The following is a 19,717-nucleotide window of genomic DNA, read 5'->3' as shown; positions in this document are numbered from 1 at the left end:
GAGGGCAAGCCGACCCAGAAAGAGAAGCAAGCTGCCAGCTCATACAGCAGGAATGGGGATGCAGCAAATGTCTTTGCATCAGTGACTTCAAACCTTTCATGCTAATGGAATGTTGTGGAGTGTACCAATGACAGCCATCCCGCTGGGCCACCAGGGCAAGTGTTGCCCTCTGACATGGAAGAAATGGCTGTAGAGCCTTCTGAGGTGTATATCCAGGGCTGCAATGGCAAAATACAAACCCTGACATAAATATCTTAAAGATATTTGAAAATACCCTGGCAGGTAGAGCACCTTCTGGAACTGGAGCTGGCACATATATGTTTGTGCATTGCAGTCTACACAAGGCATCTGTGCACTGTTCCAAGACACCAGGGTACAACCAAGGCATTATGGTAGGCTTCTGAATGGGAACCGCATAAGGCTGACAGGCAGAAGTCCGGGATTGGGAGTCTGAATCACATGAAGAGAACATTCAAAGGACATTTACAGTAGAGTCAAGGAAATCTCCAGATTGCACTAACAGTTTCAGAATTTAACAGCACTTAAAATTATTGAACAGTGATAAATGGGGCTTTATATCCCAGGGCTGGAGGGAGAGACAGCTTCCTGTGATCTGTCGCAGAAGGACAAGCATTACTTGGCATTTTAAACACAATTTTCTGAAAGTAATTGGTGTGGGATGGTAGCGCAAAAGGGCAGACATTTTAACAGAAGACAATAAGTGGGGTAAAGTAGGTCTAAAAGTGACCCAAGGTGTGAAAGGACATCTAAAGAGCAATGGGAAATGCAGTAACCACTGTGTCCCCTTACTGCTCTGCTTTGCCTAGTTAGATAACAGATTAATGCAAGCAGAGAGGTGCTGTAGAAATCAAGCAGGGATTATTTTGTTCTATGTCACTGGGCAAGTCTTTATACCACACCAAAACTTACCAGAAGGCAGGGTAGCAATGAAGGCTTAGTGCACATACAAAGATTCACATTGAAGCCAGGTATGGTGGTACACACATTTAATTCCAGCACCCAGGAGACAGAGGCAGGTACTTATCTGTAAGTTTGAGGCCAGCATGATCTACAGAGCGAGTTTCAGGACAGCCAAAGCTACATAATGAGACCCTGTCTCAAAACAACAAACACTCAGAAAGAAAACAAGCAAACAAACATTCAAACTGAAATCCTTAAGATCACCCACTTTAACAGTGAGACTTTTGAGATTCAGATGGCTTGTGGGTGGGTCTGGCAGTAGGTTTCATGACTACAGCAAAGGCCTCAAAGTCATTGTGAGTGCCCTCTCAGGCTGTGCAGGGAGTATGACAGAGGAAGCTTTAGTGTGAGGTGTCAGGAGGTTCTTTGGAAGCACTCAATAAATCTTGGAGGTTCCTAACAGGTCCCAGAGGACAGAGTCCTTAGTCTTCATTGCAAGCAAGGAGGAGGTGGGAAGGCCTGCAATGGGACACACAGGAGGGGAAGAAAAGACCTATCATCAGGGAGCTGGTATGAATAGGGTGACCTGTGTACCTGAGACCTGTAGAGGCCCCTGAGGAGCAAAGGGTCCCTCTGCCTCTCAGCTTCTTACCTCTGCCTTGGACTTTCCAGAAAGTTCAACAGAAGACACCAACTAGTAAATGCAGGATTGGGGATATGGGACTCAATCGACCACATTTGGAGGCAAATGAATCTAGTTAGTGGTGGTGACATCATATACCCAACTAGAGCTTTCACCCTCTCTGCTGGCATTTTCCTAAAGGGCTGCCTGATATGGAATCTATCTGCCAAAGCAAGCTTTAATATTGAACTCAGAGGCATTTTCTTTTGGAAGGCCAGACACGAACTTTCACAAATGACGGGTTTTCAGAAGAGACTGGATGGAGTCGGTGATAGGGCTTTTACTTCATAGTTTTAATCATCCCACATGGTTTTCAGTTTGTATACAAACAGTTAATAAGCATGCATTTCACATAACCGCAATGACCAGTTGAACCTGGCAAGGAGGTGCCTTTCTTCTAAGAAGACACATGGGTGTAGAGCTCCTCAGTAGTTACTGGGAGGATTAGTTAAGAATGGGACTTTGATTCAATACAAAATTTTGAAAGGAAGTTTTTGTGTGCTGACTACATTTCTTAAGCATAACTAGTTAAACTAGAAGTTTGTGATTAATAATTGTAGAAAAACACAGCAGTGCTCTTGCACTTTCTGAGCATTTCTGCTCCCTTGCTGGGTGCCTGGGAACACAGCCTTGGTAACCTTAGTAACCTGTGGGCCTGGGACAAAGACAAAAGTGCTTCATTTGCATCAGAATCTAGCTGGCTGTATTAATGCAAATCTCTTTGGAGACTTTGCTTTCAGATCTAATGGGGTGCCTACTGCACCCAGGTGAGAAGGGAATTTTTCCTCTGGGACTGGCTTAGTGACTCAAGCCTTATTCCATTATCTCTAGGGGTAAGGGCATAAACAGTTAATTTCCTGGGGCTATGATCTTATGTTAATTGAAACCAAGGTGAGGAGTAAATATAGAATATTAATAGCTTGTTACCTTAGAGCAAAAGGCCAGTAGATTACATCTTCCTGAGTCTGATGCTAGAGAATTTAGGGCTATGCAGACTTGTTTATCAAAAAGAACAGACAAATTGTCTCTGTCCAGTGCCTCCTGCTTAGGACTCCTTTCTTGTCAATAAATCCTGTCAGTAAGGATAGTTGTGGGAGATAAACAAAAAGATTTGACCATTAGAACAAAGGTTTGGCTGAGTGAATACTTTCCCACCAGGGCTTCACAGTGTGGAAAAAGGTTGCTCATACAGGAAAAGTCAGGTTTCAAGAATGATTTATACACTGTTGGAATATTATGGAAGGGAGAAATGTCACGATTTCACAAGATTTCTACTTAATTGACAATGACTATGCAAAATACAAGTCTTCCCTATGTTGTCCAAGTGGAGTTTCTCATATGGAGTGTACAAATTCCCATGAGTCTATCCAATGGTCTCTTACCTGTGGGCTCACATCACTGGTGAGTGGGAGAGAAGCATCCATGTACAAGCTGCTATGAACATAGTTGAGCAAGTGTTGTTGTGGTATGCTTAGGCATCATTTGGGTACATGCCCAGGAAGTCTTGAGATAGATCAAGATCAAGTCTCAATTTTCCAAAGTGGCTGTAAAAGATGACAATCCCACCAGCAGAGGAAGAGTTTTCCCCTTCTGCCTCATCATCTTCAGTGTAGACTCGCATTAGTGTTTTTGATCTTAGCCATTCTAACAAGTATAAGATGGAATCTCAAATACATTAATTTTTAAATCACGGATAGCTAAAGGTGTTGAAAAATTCTTTGTTTCTTTGCCATTTCATATTCCTCCATTGAGAATTCTCTGTTTCGATCTGTACACCATTTTTAATTGAGTTATTTTTTAATGTCTAGTTCTTGATTTCTTTTTGTATTTTGAATATCAGTTTTCTGTCAGATGTGGGGTTGGTGAAGATTGTTTCACATTCTATAGGCTGATATTTTATACTATTGACTATATCCTTTGTCTTACAGAAGCGTTTCAGTTTCATGAGGTCCCATTTATTGTATATCTTAGTGCCTACGCTGTTGGTGCTCTACACTATTGGTGCTCTTTTCAGAAAGTTACTTTATATTGTCTGTGGCTATTGTGAAGGGTATTGTTTCCCTGATTTCTTTCTCAGACTGTTTATTGTTTGTACATATGAGGGCTACTTTTTTAAAGTTAATTTTGCATGCAGTCACTTCACTGAAGTTCTTTATCAGATGTAGGGTTTCTCTGGTACAATTTTTTAGGTGACTTATGTATACCATCTTATCATCTATAAGTAATGATACTTTGACTTCTTTCTTTCAAATTTGAATCCCATTGATCTCATTTTGTTCTCTTATTGTTCTAGCTAGAACATCAAGTATTATATTGGATAGATATGAAGAGTGGACAGCCTTGTCTGTCTCTAATTTTAGTGAAATTGCTTTGAATTTCTCTCCATTTAATTTGATGTTGGCTATTGACTTGGTGTATATTGCATTTACTAGGTTTAGATATGTCCCTTGTATCACTGATCTCTCTAAAGCTTTTGTCATGTAAGGGTGTTGGTGTTTGATTTTGTCAAAGGCTTTTACAGCATTTATTGAGATAATAATGTGGATTTTTCTTTTAGTGGTTGTTTACATTGATGGAATTTCATATGTTGAACCGTCCCTGTTTCTCTGTTATGGAGCCCTCTTTATCATGTTGAATGGTGTTCTTGATATGTTCTTGGATTTGGTTTTTGAGTATTTTATTGAATATTTTTGGATCAATGCTCTTGGTGGAAATTGGTTTCCTTCTTTGTCTTTTAATCAGTTTGTGTTGCCTCTGAAGTTTTTGTTTGATTCTGAGGTTTCATTTTCAGTATTATTTCAGTTTGGGTTTTCTTAGCTATTCTACTTCTTTGTTAAGTTCTACTTCATTGTCTTGAAATATTTTTAATATTTTATTCAACCATTTGTATTTTATGGTCTTTATTAATACATTTATTTGCATCCTCTTTAAGATTTATGAAGATATTATAGCTTCTGCTTTCCAGTCCTTGTCTTCTGTTTCAACTAAATTGCTTTCCTTGGGGCCTATTGCAACACAGTGGCTGGCCTCTGGAGGAGGCATATTGTCTTGTCTTTTAATCTTTGTGATATTGCAGGTGGACCCAGGCCTCTGGAGTCATAATGCTTGAAATGTTTCCTGGCAGTTTTCTGGTCTTGCTCTGTAGGTGCTCTGTTCATTGGTTCCTATTTCTCACTCTGGATCTTATCCACATGTGGTGGTGGTGAAGTAAGTGCCTTGCAGAGAAACATTCTTCGCATTGGCAAACATCAGAAAGGAATGGAAATGGGCTATAAAGAAAGGCTTCAAGGGCTAACAGGTGACACTAGGGGAACCTGAGCCCTGTTTTTATTTTTGCTTTTGCTTGTTCTTTCTGGAGAGTTAAATCAGGGCTCTTGCTTGACAGATACAAACTCTAAAATTAAAATCAAATTGGTACCTAACTACAGGTGTCAATGCAAACATTCCCAACTCAAGGCAAGTAACAACCCACAGCGGTCAGGAGGGAAAACACCAGAACTGGGTCCTAAGGCTAGGACTTTCCCATGCTGTTAACTGGCAAGACGGAAGTGGTAACTAGCCTCAAGAAATCCTGGAAGTCAGCAGTCAGTTAATACCCTGCACAGATCACTGCATGGTGTTCACATATCCACCAGGCGGGGAATTTCTCTTCCACAGCATGCTCTCACTCTCCCCAGCCACCAAGTGACCAAACCACATGATTAAGGACTAAATCAAGATTTATACAGGGCATTAAACATGTACCAATGGAACAGTTAACTTGAATACAAGGCCAAAGATCAGCAACAAGTTATACAATCCAGTGCTAATATTGGATACAGGCTTCAAGGACAAATTTCTTTTCAAAGGCTTATTCCACTTTCATGAGGCTAGCATGAGGTATGTACCTTTGCCGGGGCAAACTGATACTTCAGGATCAGCTCATGCAGCAGATGCCTGGCACCTGCTCAGTCCATCTAGAAGCATTTGCAGTGGACGATGGAGGGGCCGACTCTTCGTATTCCTGCTTGCTGATCCACAACTGCTGGAAGGTGGACAGTGAGGCCAGGATGGAGCTGCAGATCCAGACTGAGCACTTGCTCTCAGGGGGAGCAATGATCTTGATCTTCATCGTGCTGGGCACTAGGGCTGTGATCTCCTTCTGCATCCTGTCGGCAATGCCTGGGTACATGGTGGTACCACCAGACAACACTGTGTTGGCGTACAGGTCCTTACAGATGTCCACGTCGCACTTCATCATGGAGTTGAAAGATGGAGGAAGGTCATTGGTTAATTAATAAATAAACTGCTTGGCCCTCATAGGTTAAAACATAGGTGGGTGGAGTAAACAGAACAGAATGCTGGGAGGAAGAGGAAGTGAGCTCAGAGGCCATGCTCCCCTCTCCAGGGCAGACGCAATGAACTCCAACCCAGGATGGACGTAGGCTAGAGTCTTCCTGGTAAGCGCACCTTGGGGTGCTACACACATTATTAGAAATGGGCTAGTCCAGGTGCGAGAGTTAGCCGAGAAGAGGCTAGATATAATGGGCCAAGCAGTGTTTAAAAGAATACAATTTGTGTGTTGTTATTTCAGGTAAAGCTAGCCGGTGGCGGGAGCTGGGTGGTGGAATGCAGCCCCGCAGCTCCTACAACAAAAGTCCTTACAGATGTCCATGTTGCACTTCATGATGGAGTTGAAGGTAGTCATGTGGATGCCACAGGACTTAATGCCCAGGAAAGAAGGCTGGAAGAGAGCTTCTGGACACCAGCACCACTCATTGCTGATGGTGACCACCTGGCCAACAGGGAGCTTATAGCTCTTCTCCAAGGAAGAGGATGATGCAGCAGTGGCCATTTCCTGCTCAAAATCCAGGGCAACATAGCACAGCTTCTCCTTAATGTCATGCATGATTTCCTGCTCAGCCATGGTGGTTAAGCTGTAGCCCCTCTCAGTCAGGATCTTCATGAGGTAGTCAGGTCCTGGCCAGCCAGGTCCAGACACAAGATGGCGTGGTGAAGGGCTAAACCCTCATAGATGGGCACTGTATGTGTGGCCCCGTCACAAGAGTCCATAACAATGCCAGTGGTGCGCCCAGATGCTTACAGGGACAGCACCTCCTGAATGACCACGTACATTGCTGGGGTGTTGAAGGTTTCAAACATTATCTGCATCATCTTCTCTCTGTTCGCTTTGGGGTTCAGGTGGGCCTCAGTTAGAATCACCGGGTGCTCCTCAGGGGCCACACGCAGCTTGTTGTAGAAGGTGTGATGCCAGATCTTCTCCATGTCTTCCCAAATGGTGATGATGCCGTGCTCGATGGGGTAATTCAGGGTCAAGGTACCTCTCTTCCAGTGATCGAAGAGGATGCTGGCTATTAAGAGATGCAAGCATTTTGAACTGGGTGGTGATAAGAAGAGAAAGGGCCAAATGATTCAGTTTTAAGCTGACCTTGTTATGAAGACAATAAAATCATGAGCTTTCACTCAAAAAAAAAAAAAAAAGATACCTCTCTTTCTCTGGGCCTCGTCTCCCACATACGACTTTTTCTGGCCCATGCCCACCATGATGCCCTGGTGTCGGGGGCGCCTGACAATGGATGGGAACATGGCCCTGGGGGCATCGTCGCCAGCAAAGCCAGCTTTGTACATGCCAGAGTCATTGTCAATGAGGAGCACGGCAATTTCTTCTTCCATTGCGATCAGCGAAGGCCAAAGAGAAAGAGCAGCAGAAAGACACAGCACAAACCAGTGGCAGAGTGTGAGCCCATGCTCCCAACTTTTGCCTGACGATCATCTCTGCTTGCAATTTCCAGGAGAACCTATGTATGTTGTTCTTTGGTTTCACCTTATTGCTTAGCTTTCCTAGGATCACAAACTAGAGGCTCAATGTCCTTTGTTTATGGCTAGAATCCACTAATGAGTGGGTACATACCGCATTTGTATTTTTGGGTCTGGGTTATCTCACTTGGGACAGTGTTTTCTATTTCCATCCATTTGCATGCAAAATTCAAGATGTCATTTTTATTATCACTGATTAGTGTACTAATGTGTTGATGTGACACTTTCTTTATCCATTCTTTCACTGAAGGGCAACTAGTGTGTTTCCAGGTTCTGGCTATTACAAATAATGCTGCTATGAACATAGTTGAACAAATGCTTTTATAGTATGATTGGGCATTTCTTGGGTGTATTCCCAAGAGTGTAATTGCTGGATCCTAAGGTAGTTTGACTCCAAATTTAATGAGAAACTGTCACACTGATTTCCAAAGAGGTGACACAGGTTTACATTCCCACCAACAATGGATGAGTGTCAGCATAGGTTATCATTTATGGTTTTGATTTTAGCCATTCCGACAGGTGTAAGATGGTATCTCAAATTAGTTTTTATTTGCATTTCCCTGATAGCAAAGGAAGTTGAACATGCCCTTATGTATCTTTTTCCATTTGAATTTCTTCTGTTGAGAATTCTCTGTTCAGTTCAGTACGCCACTTGTGAATTGGGTTATTTAGAATTGTAATATCTAGTTTCTTGAGTTCTTTATATATTTTGGAGATCAGACCTTTATCTGATGGGGGGATGGTGAAGATCTTCTACCATTCAGTAGGTTTCCTTTTTGTCTTAATGACAGTGTCCTTTGCTTCACCGAAGCTTCTCGGTTTCAGGAGGTCCCATTTATTTATTGTTGCTCTTATTGTCTGTGCTACTGGGATTATACATAGGAAGTCATCTCCAGTGCCCATGTATTGCAAGTTATGTCCCAGTTTCTCTTCTATCAGGTTCAGTGTGGTCAGATTTATATTGAGATCTTTAATCCATTTGGACTTGACGTTTCTGCATGGTGATAGATATGGATCTATTTTTATCCTTCTACAGGTTGACATCCAGTTGTGCCAGCAACATTTGTTAAAGATGATTTCTTTCTTCCATTGTATAATTTTAGCTTCTTTGTCAAAATCACGTGTTCAATGGTGTGTTTATTAATACCCGGTCTTCAATTAGATTCCATTGGTCAGCGTCTCTTTTTCTTATGCCAATACCAAACTGTTTTCATTACTGAAGCTCTGTAATAGCTTGAAGGCAGGGATGGTAATGCCTCTGGAAGTTCCTTTATTATATAAGATTGTTTTGGCTATCCTAGGTTTTTTGTTTTTTCATATAAAGTTGATTATCATTTAAAGATCCTGCCATTTTTTGGTATTCTCTTCAATTTCCTTCTTCAAACACTAAAAGTTCTTGTCAAATAGATCTTTCACTTTCTTCGTTATTGTTACCACAAGATACTTTATACTGTTTGTGACTATTATGAAAGAAATTTCTCTGATTTCCCTCTCTGCTTCTTTATCCTTTGTGTATAGAAGGTCTATTGATTCTTTTTATTTATTTATTTATTTATTTATTTATTTATTTATTTATTTATTTATTGGTTTTTCGAGACAGGGTTTCTCTGTGGCTTTGGAGTCTGTCCTGGAACTAGCTCTGTAGACCTTGTATTGTTCCTGATTTTAGTGGAATGATTTTGAGTTTCTCTCCTTTTAATTTGATGTTAGCTCTCAGATTGCTGTATATTGCTTTTATTATATTTAGATATGATACTTGTATCCCTAATCTCTCCAAGACCTTTATCATAAAGGGGTGCTGAATTTTGTCAAATGCTTTTTCAGCATGGAATGATATGATGATATGGTTTTTTTCTTTCAGTTTATTTATATGATGGATTACATCAATAGATTTGCATATTTTGAAGCAGCCCTGCATCTCTGGGATGAAGCCTATTTGATCATGATGTATGATTTTTTTGATTTGTTCTTGGATTCAGTTTGCCAGTATTTTATTTAGAATTTTTGTGTCAATGTTCATGAGTGAGATTGGTCTGTAATTCTCTTTCTTGGTTGAGTCTTTGTGTGGTTTTGGTATCGGGGTGACTGTAGCTACATAAAAAGAGTTTGGCAATGACTCTTCTGTTTCTATTTTGTAGAACACATAGGTCTTCTTGGAAGTTTTGGTAGGATTCTGCATTCAAACCATCTGGTCCTAGGCTTTTTTTTGGGGGGGGGAGAGGTTTTTGATGACAGCTTATATTTCCTTGTGACTTATACGTCTATTTAAATTGTTCACCTGGTCTTGATTTAAGTTTAGTATATGGTACTTATCTAAAAAATGTCAATTTCTCTTACATTTTCCAATTTTGTGGCATACAGCCTTTTGTAATAAGACCTAATGATTCTCTGTATTTCCTCAGTGTCCGTTGTTATGTCCCCCTTTTCAATTCTGATTTTGTTAATTTGAGTGTTCTCTCTCCACCTTTTGATTAGTGTGTATAAGGGTTTGTCAATCTTGCTCATTTTCTCAAACAACCAGCTCTTTGTTTCATTGATTCTTTGGATTGTTTTCTGTGTTTCTAGTTTGTTGATATCAGCCCTAAGTTTGATTATTTCCGGTCTTTTACTCCTCCTGTGTGAGTCTGCTTTTTTTCTAGAGCTTTTAGGTGTGCTATTAAGTTTCTAATGTGAGCTTTCTCCATTTTCTTTATGTGGGCACTTAGTGCTGTGAACTTTCCTCTTAGCAATGCTTTCACAGTGTTCCACAGGTTATAGCATGTTGTGTCTTTATTTTCATTGAATTCAAGGAATTCAATTTAATTTAATTTCATTCTTTATTTCTTCCTTGACTAAAAGGTGGTTCAGTAGTTGACTATTCAGTTTCCATGAGTTTGTAGGCTTTCTGGGGATGGAATTGTCATTAAATTCTAACTTTCCTCCATGGTAATCCAATAAGACACAGGTAGTTACTCCAATGTTTTTGTATCTGTGAATGTTTGCTTTATTACCGAGTATGTGATCAATTTTCGAGAAGGTTCCATGAGATGCGGAGAAGGTATATTCTTTTCTGTTTGGGTGGAATGTTCTATAGATGTCTGTTAAGTCTAATGTCTTCATTACATCTGTTAGTTCTCTTATATCTCTGTTAAGTTTCTGTCTGTTTGACCTGTACATTGGTGAGAGAGGAGTGTTGAAATCTCCTGCTATTACAGTGTGGGTTTTGATGTGTGATTTGAGTTCTAGTAATGTTTCTTTTACATATGTGGGTGCTGTTATATTAGGGGCACAGATATTAAGGATTGAGACTTCATCCTGGTGTATTGCTCCTGTTATGAGTATAAAGGGTCCTTCTCCATTTCTTTTGATTGATTTTAGTTTTTTTTAATTTATTTATTTATTCAGGATTTCTGCCTCCTCCCCACAACCACTTCCCATTTCCCTCCCCCTCCCCCGATCAAGTCCCCCTCCCTCATCTGCTCAAAGAGCAATCAGGGTTCCCTGACCTGTGGGAAGCCCAAGGACCGCCCACCTCTATCTAGGTCTAGATCTAGCCTGATCTGACAGAGGCAGTCAGATCTCTGTGAGTGCAAGGCCAACTTGGTCTATAAGAGCTAGTTCCAGGACAAGCTCCAAAACTACAGAGAAACCCTTTTTCAAAAAACAAGGAAACAAAGAGTCCTAAAACCTAGTACAACAATATACAATGAGAAGAATAAAAACAAAAAAAAAACATGAAAGACAAAACAAACCAGCAAAGTGTTAGAATATAGTGAGGGCATGGGTACTAGAGGGCAGCCCACTACTGCCACTTCCTAGACCAGGACACTTTCCAAGCGCATTCTAAACACTTATCCTTATGTGTATAGATGAGCATAGTACATCTCACCCTTCATCGAAGGGGCTTCGCTTTGCAGCAGAGGGAGGCTATTACAGGAATGCACACTTGGGAAAACAGGGAGAATGATTGTGGGGGCACATCCCCAACAAATACATCAACAACACAACCCCTATGCCAAAGGCTTAGGGAATATTCTGAAACATGGGGAAGAAAGATTGTAAGGTCCAGAGGACCAGGACATCTGCGAAGAAAAAGTGTCTTCTATATGTGCCAGGGAAGCTGAACCCATAAAAATCTTAACACTGTGGTCACCTAAACAAGACCTACACAATGACAACATCAGTTGACATGCCAGCATGGATGGTGGAAATCTCACCGGGCCCTATACCTAAAACGAAATCACATGAGCACACACATGCCAACACTTGCATGTGTGTACATTGCACTTCTGGCTGATGAAAGAGGGGGAGTTGATTGGGGGAGGGGGTGGGATATGGGAGGCGGTGGTGGGGAAGAGACAGAAATAAATAAATTAAATAAATTAAATAAAAAACAATGGCAAAAATGTTGCAGCAGTGAATAATATATCTTCCTTGATAGGATGCATTTTAAATTGTCTCTCTCTGTAATTGTCACTCAGCAGAGTCCAGTAAAGGGGGACGTGAAATTTACAATAGCACAGCAAGTATATGGAACCAGATTAGGGGTATGCATTGCCCCAGTGAAATGTGAGTGTGTGTGTGTGTGTGTGTGTGTGTGTGTGTGTTTGTTCTACATATATCAAACATGAATAACTTCTAATGGTTTAATTTTGATTGTATATAACTTCATAAAATTTTGGGATTCTTTATTTGTTTCATTGACTTAATAGAGACTGAACTCAGAGCCCTCTGATGTCATGTGAACACTACAAAATTGATTTGTCTCTAGATCAAGCTTTTTATTTTCTTGCACTTCCAATATTCTAAACTTATAGCGTATAGCATATGCTGCCATGTTTGTTCAGTCTCCCACAGTTACTGAAGGAAAAGGGGGCAGTATTTTTATTTGGCTAGTAAAACATTTGCATATTGGATATATATAGCAGGTGTTGTTCCCACAGTTCATATTCTATATCCTATATTTAATATATAGGTCACAGAAGGACCCCTGAGATCCTTTCTTCTTTTTCTTTTTCTCTTACTTTTTCTTTTCTGAAGACAGGGTAACTCTCTGTAACAGCCTTGGCTATCCTAAAACTCACTTTGTAGACCAAGTTGGCCTCGAAATCAGAGATCCTCTTGCCTCTGCCTCCTGAGTGCTGAGATTAAAGACATATGCCATCACCACCCAGATCAGGCCTCCAGAGTTTTACAAGTGGTTTTGATGGATGTTTAAATGAAACTAAGGAAAATCTATAATTGTCATGTCACCCAGGGTTTGTAGTTTAGGGTCTTTGTCCTAGTGAATGCCTCTGTCCCCCAGAGACTGTGCTTTGGGATCTTTGCCCTAAAGAAAACTTCTCTCCACACAAAGCTTTGCATTCCCTGCTTATAGAAGCTTTACTTGTAGTAGCTAGCCAAAATATGGAAACCAAAATCCCCAACAAGTGAGTGGAAAAAAGAATTGAAAGCACACGCATATCATGGTATGGTACACAGCAATGAAAAGTAGTAGCAACTGAGAGTGTGTGTGTGTGTGTGTGTGTGTGTGTGTGTGTGTGTGTGTGGTGCTGGAGAATAAAATCTAGGTGCCCACACATGTTGGGCAAGCAGCGTGCTCATAAGCGATATTCCCACAAAATGGAATCTTGATATATGCAATCAAGTGTATAGAATTAAGAGTATGGTGGTGAGTGGAAAAGGCCAGCCCCGACCATTTTTTTATGACATTGCTGAAATGAAATGATAATGGAACTAGCAAACAATGCAATGGCTGTCCCAGTTGAAGCACGCTGCTGGGTGTCATCATAAAAAACCAGCATGAGTGTTGCGGGAGGTCCTCCCACTCCTCCAGCCTATAGCCGCTGAGATACCAGCCCATTGGGGCGTGGTCTCTCTCCCTTTAAAAAAGCAGCCACTTCCCTCTCCTTGCTCTCTTCACTTCCTGCTCCACTGGTGACTAGACTCCCTTCCTGGTTGCATAGAGGGCTGTTGTCTGGGACAGAGATCTGTAAGTTTTTTCCCCTTTAAATAAATACCACCCTATTAATCATAATTCCAAACTGGTGTGGCATTGTTTGTGACTTACGCCTTCACATGAGTAAAATTTTTCTGACAGAAGAGATGAAACCTGAGTGCAGTGATCACTGCATGAATTTACATGCATGATACAGTGACAGAGAGGTATAAACACCCTGTGTATCAGTGCCAGTGCCCTGCTTCCAGTCTATAACATGTATTCAAGTTGTGTAGCATGTATGGTAAACAACTGGGGGACTAATTACATAAAGAATATGTTCTGATTATTTTTAGATAAACAAGAATTATATTTCATCATATTGATAAAATGGATTTGAAACAAAAATTTCATACACACACGCATGCACGAACGCAAACCTCAGTCAGTCCTGGTGATTCTTCTGGGTTCCAAACGATAAAATGGAATGGACACAGTTTTGAAAACAGAAAGACATACACTCTACATCAATGTTCTACCTTTATTGGCAACAACATAAGGAAGGAGGAGTCAAAACCTGTTCAAGTTTTGGAAACAGCATCATTGGGAGTATAGAACTACTGCTGTGTGGTGGCCCTTGCCAAAGAGTATCTCTTCCCAGAATGCCCCAGGGAGGATGTCAAAACTACTAAGAAAAAGGCAGCTATATTTGTGGGATAGACTTGAAACTTGTCATCTGAAAGTATTATTGTCACCAGGCTGGATGCTGATACTCCTACTGACCATGCAACCAAAACCATATCACCCTAGGGATTGGTGATGTTGAAACGCACGATAGTGTAGGTTCTGATCTTCTTCACATGAGGATGACAATGCCAAAGTTATTCTGTCCATTTGGGGAGAACCTTTTGAAACCCCTTTTTGTTTTTCCGCTGAAAATTCAATTTGTTTTCACTTGTCTGCATTGCTTCTGGCAGAACAGGGGGCTGGGTGGAACGAGGGTTGAGTGTCAGGTTATGGAAGTCTTGTATCAGTTTTTCTGAGAAGGGTGAATGAGAGGTTGCTTCTGTCCTGGTCCCCACAGAGACTCCGGACGTAGTCCCCATACAAGCTTGGCAGTAGCGGCATTCACATTTGAACATCTCCTCTTCAGCAACTCTAGGGGAAGATGATTTTCTTTTCTTTTCAGCTTGCTGAGGCAAGGGAGACCCAATACGTTTCTTTTTCTCGATTTTAACTAGTTTTGTTTTCTTCAGGGGTGATCTCGAATTCTCTGACTGCTGCTCTTTGTCCATTCTTTCAGAGAAAAAAAAAGCACATATTAGAAACACAGAGGGCCTGTTTAAAACAGCTCTTTCTGTACACAGTCCTGGAGCACCTACCAGCACTCACAGATCACATCTCAAAAGAGGCCTTGATGGTTTGTTTCAGCAATAGAAACCTTAGGTTCTAACTACTTTGTGCAGTCATTTTTCTTTTGTTTTGTTTATGGGTACCAACCTACCAACAAGCAAACAGTGTGCTCTTTGACTTTGCAACATTGGTTTCAGCCCAGTTTTCCTTGTACTTGTTTATGTGTGCCACAAAAAACCGCAGGGCAGAATTCCTTCACATGGAGCCCACAGATCACTATTTCTTAATGTAAGATGCTGATGCCTCTGGAAGCAATGCTTCACACTTAGCCTCTTCTTTAACATTTCCTATAAGCTCTCAGTCCCTCCACATAAATGTGATTCGAAAGAGTCCTGTCTCAGAGGACATCTTTGAGGTTCCAGGGACTACAAACACACTGGCTCCTAACACTAGCACTTAAGGCCTTAAGAACAGTGATACATTTGCAGTCCCACTTCCTTGGGCAGGAGAACAGAACCGATCAAAGAGACCTCCCCTCACCCAACTCCAAAGGACCCCTCTCTCCATCAGCCATGGCCACATCAACCAGAGAGGATCAATGTGCGAGATTCCTGGGCACAATATGTGCTCTACATAACCTGCAGCTCAGGCCATACTTGGTTATCTCGCATCCCTTGCTGAGACAAGAGAAAACCAGAGAAAAGCAAAATGAACCCTAGGAGAAAACCACTGGACACAGATTGAGGTTGGCCGGCAAGTTCCATGTCTTACAGTTTTTTAGTAGCACAATAGACTTGTGCTCTCCATTCTTTGGAGAGCACAGAATGCCCTGGTTGGCTAGCGATAGAGACATAGGTGGTTTTCACTTCTGGAAAGCCTATCCATGTACCTAATAGCTGCAACATTTCAGTGGACAGAACAGGAAGAGAGGAGTGGGTATAGTTGAGTGAATTCAATGATTGCAGGGGCTGTAAAGGTTTATATAATTATAATTCCTAGCTACGGGTGCATTAATAGGTGCATGCTTGGGATCTAGGCATGAAAATGTTGATGCCCGGCGAAAAGCTGAGAGCATTTTAGCAGAGGAAAATTTGTCTCCTGGCATGATCTCTTACCTCTATGAACTTGTTTGTCAGCTGTATTAAAGGTTATACAGCCTACCATTCCCTGGTATAGTGCCTATGAGTGATCACACAGGGCTTGGGCACTACTGGAGCTTATTAGGAATGACAGCAGCTTCCCTTTGAAACCAAGGAAATAACTAGACTAGTATATGAAGACTTGTGATCAAAGATGCTTATGCTACCCCATCAAAACTCACACGTGCGCACACACACACACTCATAGAGGAAAAAAGAACACAAAGGCCACATACAGAGCTTGGTTGAAGGAGTTAGGAAGGCTTCACACCAGGATATGTAAATCAGTCTGACAATCACAGAGATAGTTATGGTGGTGTCTCAAAACATTTACTATAGGACTTCCACATAGTCTAGCCCTAACTTAACTCATGGACTTAAAGCAATGGAACCAAAAGCACCTTACTACAGAGATGCATGACTATCCATACTACTAACAGAACCCAAATCATGGATTCAGCCTAGGTGCCAGTTCATGGAAAAATTGATAAGGGAAATATGATGCCAGTACAAAAGGTGGTTTCACGTGGCTGCAAAGAAGAACATACTGCAGTGCTTGAGGGAAGACGATGGATCTTATGGAAAACAAGCCAGGTCTGGAAAGACAAAGATCCCTTATGAAAACCACAAGGATCAAAAATAAGCTAAAAGCCTGCTGTAGGAATTCCTACCTCTCGTAGCCTTTAAGTTACCTGCCCACTTAGGTGTGGCCTCTTACACCATATATGCTTATGTAACGTATGTGGTTGCTCTCTTTTCCGGCTGCGGTATTTGTTTGCTGTTCCCTGTTGTATCAGAGGACTGTGATCTGTGAGTCTACCCCTAAATAAATAACCCTCTATTATATTCAATTCTGAGCAAGTGTGGAATTTCTTTTTAGCATCCGTCTTCATCTGGCACCCACATGGATCTGAACTCCACACCTACTGGTTGGACTGGCTTAAAGGCATAAGCTGTCCACAGCCCAGAGTCTCCTACCCCTGTCTGCTTGACTTGCATTTATGTACCAAGCAGTTTTTTTTTTTAACTCCCACCACAGTGGGGCTAAATGCCTGCGGCGATGTGGAAATTTCCCAAGCTAGCACACATCCCCCCCCCCCCCCCCCCCCCCCCCCGCCACTGCTGCATTCCCGGCCACATAGCAATGTGCGCAGCTTCCAGTTTGTGATCCCTGCTCATGATTTCTGGGCTTATTGTTGCTCTTTTATGGAATTGATTTAATTCTGTAACCACAACAATAAGTATTATTACAACTAAAACAATTACCGGGCCTCAAAACAAATAAACATTTTATTAATTACTAAATCAATGAAATTGAAAGTTATATAATGGCAGACAACATTATCATTGAGAATTTTAGTAATTTTTTTGCTAATACTTTGGATTATATTCTGCAAGGCTTGTATGTTTGTTGCGATATATACATTTATTGGATATTGGGGGTCAGGTTTTTTTCTTCATATAATGGTTTTACAAAAGAGCCAAGAATAAGGCACTTTTAAAAATAATACAGTTTTTACAGCCTAATAATGAACAACTAGCTGACAGGATTAATACTATCCAATATAAAAAGTTACTTAAAAAATAATACTATTGAAAAGGGTAACATTAATTTGACAGACAAAATTTAATCCTTGTCAAAGTATACTGAAAAATTATCTGAAAATTCATATTGTTAAATTTAGCGATCAAAATTTGTTAAAAAAGTTATGACCGTTTAGCAGATCAAGTATCTCTCCAGGAAGGCAATCTGCACACTATCCAAATAATGTCTAAGGATGAGATTTTATCTTTAAAGAAAAAACTTTAGACCTTGGAATCACATGTGCAGAATGAGGACCAGGTGCCTCAATGAAATCACTAGAAATATGTACAGGCCAGGAGATTCAGGCATTACAAAAGGCAGAAGTAAAAAGATTTGAAATAATTGAGGAAATTATTGGAGCTGATGAACAGGGAAAGAAGGCACAAGGACAGAATTCAACATCGCCAGTATCTGTCAGAGATGATTGACTCAGGGTTTTAGCTTCCTGCCCTGTAATCTACTCTGACAAAGCATCAAGTTCTAAAGGCCCCAAGGATCCAAAGAAGGTAGATGGATACCTTTAGGAATGAATGATCTAAAAGAAATTAAGCAAAGTGTTGTAACTTATGGCTTGCATTCTTCATCTGCTAAGGAGATGATAAAGTCATGGTCTTCCAGCATTAAAGCAAGGCCACATGACTAGCTTCCGTTAGTTTTAGCAGTCCTGGATGACAGGCCTCAACTAATATAAAAATGTTATTTCAGGGAAGAAGCTAAAATTTTAGAACAACAGGGAAAAGCAAAGAACTTGAGATTTCACCAGATCAAATTCTTGGTGAGGGCACTTATGTTGACCCAGAGGCTCAAGCACTTTATGATGAACAATTCTTGTCCCTATGCCACAAAGCAGCCTTAAATGTTTGGAAAAGTATTCAAGATATCAGAAAACGAATTGAATCATATACTAGTGTTAAACAGGGCTAGAGAGAACCCTTTAGTGACTTTTTACATAGATTAACTAAGGCTGTACAAATAGGAGTAACAGACCCAGATGCTAGACGAGTACATATTGAATCTCTGGCTTTTGAAAATGCCAACTTAGAATGCAAAAAGATACTTGGGCCTTTAGGGTTAAATCAGCACCAATGGATGAATGGATCCTGCATACAATGAACATTGAGACATTTGACTATCATACTGAATCTTCGGAAGGAGAAGCAATTTCCCAAGGTATGAGGAGACATCAAAATGCCAAATGTTTTAACTGTAGTAAAATAGGACATCAGAGAAGGGGCTGTAGAGAAGGAACACCTAGAAATAATGTCTTCTCTGGGAATGGCAAAAGTAGAAGTTAACAACCTCCTAGATTATGCAGAAGGTACGGCAAAGGCTAACATTGGACCACTGAATGCAGATCAACAAAAAACAGACAAGGTAACCCAATACCATTGGGAAACTCCTTGAGGTGCTTCTCTCAGGCCCCAAGTCAAAAGTGGTATAATCATTCCCATTCACTGTGGAGGACATGTCTCACTAGGAAAATTAAAAAATCCAAAGCCTTCTATAGAAAACCATACTGTTCTAGATTAAAGAATAAACATGGAGGATGAATAAAAAATTCCAGTAGGAAATAGAAAACATATATTCTGGCTGACTTCTATAAATGATCAAAGATCAAAGCTAAGAGTGTGTATAAATCGCATTTTAATTTTGGGTTTGATAGACAGGGGTGCAGATGTGGGTATCATTACTCCAGAATCTTGGCATCGAAATTCAAGAGACAGATGTTCAATACCTAGGAATTAGAACCCTATCTCAAGTGAAACAAAGTACGAGATGGGTAAATGAATAGGGTCAGAAGGACAGAGAGGAAGGCTAAGGCTGTATGTGGCTAATAATTTATGGGGTTGTGACCTGCTGCAGCAATGGAATATCCAGATTAACATTCCTGCAGTCCCAGAATCTCATAATTCTGGGCAGGATATTACAAGGTACTATACACAAAGTTCACCAGCCATTTATACAGTATAATAACACAAGGCAACTGGCAAACCTTTAGAGGTACCAACAGCCATACCTTTAAAATGGTTAAACTGAGAAACTAATATGGGTTAAAAGTGGCCATTAACAGAAGACAAACTGCAGGCTTTAAAACAGCTGGTACAGGAGCAACTAGATGCTTACCATATTAAAGAACAACCAGCTCTTAAAATTCTCCTGTATTTCTTGTTAAAAAGAAATCTGGTAAATGGAGAATGGTGACAGATCTAAGAGCTGTCAAAAAGGTAACTCAACTTATAGGGCCTCTACAATCTGGAGTTCCTCTGTATTCTTTATTATGAAAATGGTACCTCTTATTGATT

The 19,717-nt window shown here is 40.7% G+C and overlaps 1 protein-coding gene and 1 pseudogene across 3 annotated transcripts in view; both read right to left on the bottom strand.

The window, feature by feature from the left end:
• Positions 1-5,559: 5,559 nt before the first annotated feature.
• LOC121445003 lies at positions 5,560-9,862 on the bottom strand (annotated as a pseudogene).
• Positions 9,863-13,906: 4,044 nt separating this feature from the next.
• LOC121445005 (protein FAM104A-like) overlaps positions 13,907-19,717 on the bottom strand; it is a 120,435-nt gene continuing 114,624 nt past the window's right edge. For all 3 annotated transcript variants that reach the window (XR_005973849.1, XR_005973850.1, XR_005973851.1), the window contains one exon: positions 13,907-14,633. The gene's annotated coding sequence lies outside the window, so the exon portion shown is untranslated. The remainder of the gene's footprint in view (positions 14,634-19,717) is intronic.

The sequence above is a fragment of the Microtus oregoni genome, unplaced genomic scaffold (genome assembly GCF_018167655.1).
Source record: "Microtus oregoni isolate MIOR12 unplaced genomic scaffold, Mior012 000153F_000, whole genome shotgun sequence".
NCBI lineage: Eukaryota > Metazoa > Chordata > Mammalia > Rodentia > Cricetidae > Microtus > Microtus oregoni.
Note: the sequence above shows the minus strand (reverse complement) of the source record. Positions and strands in the feature narration are given on the sequence as shown.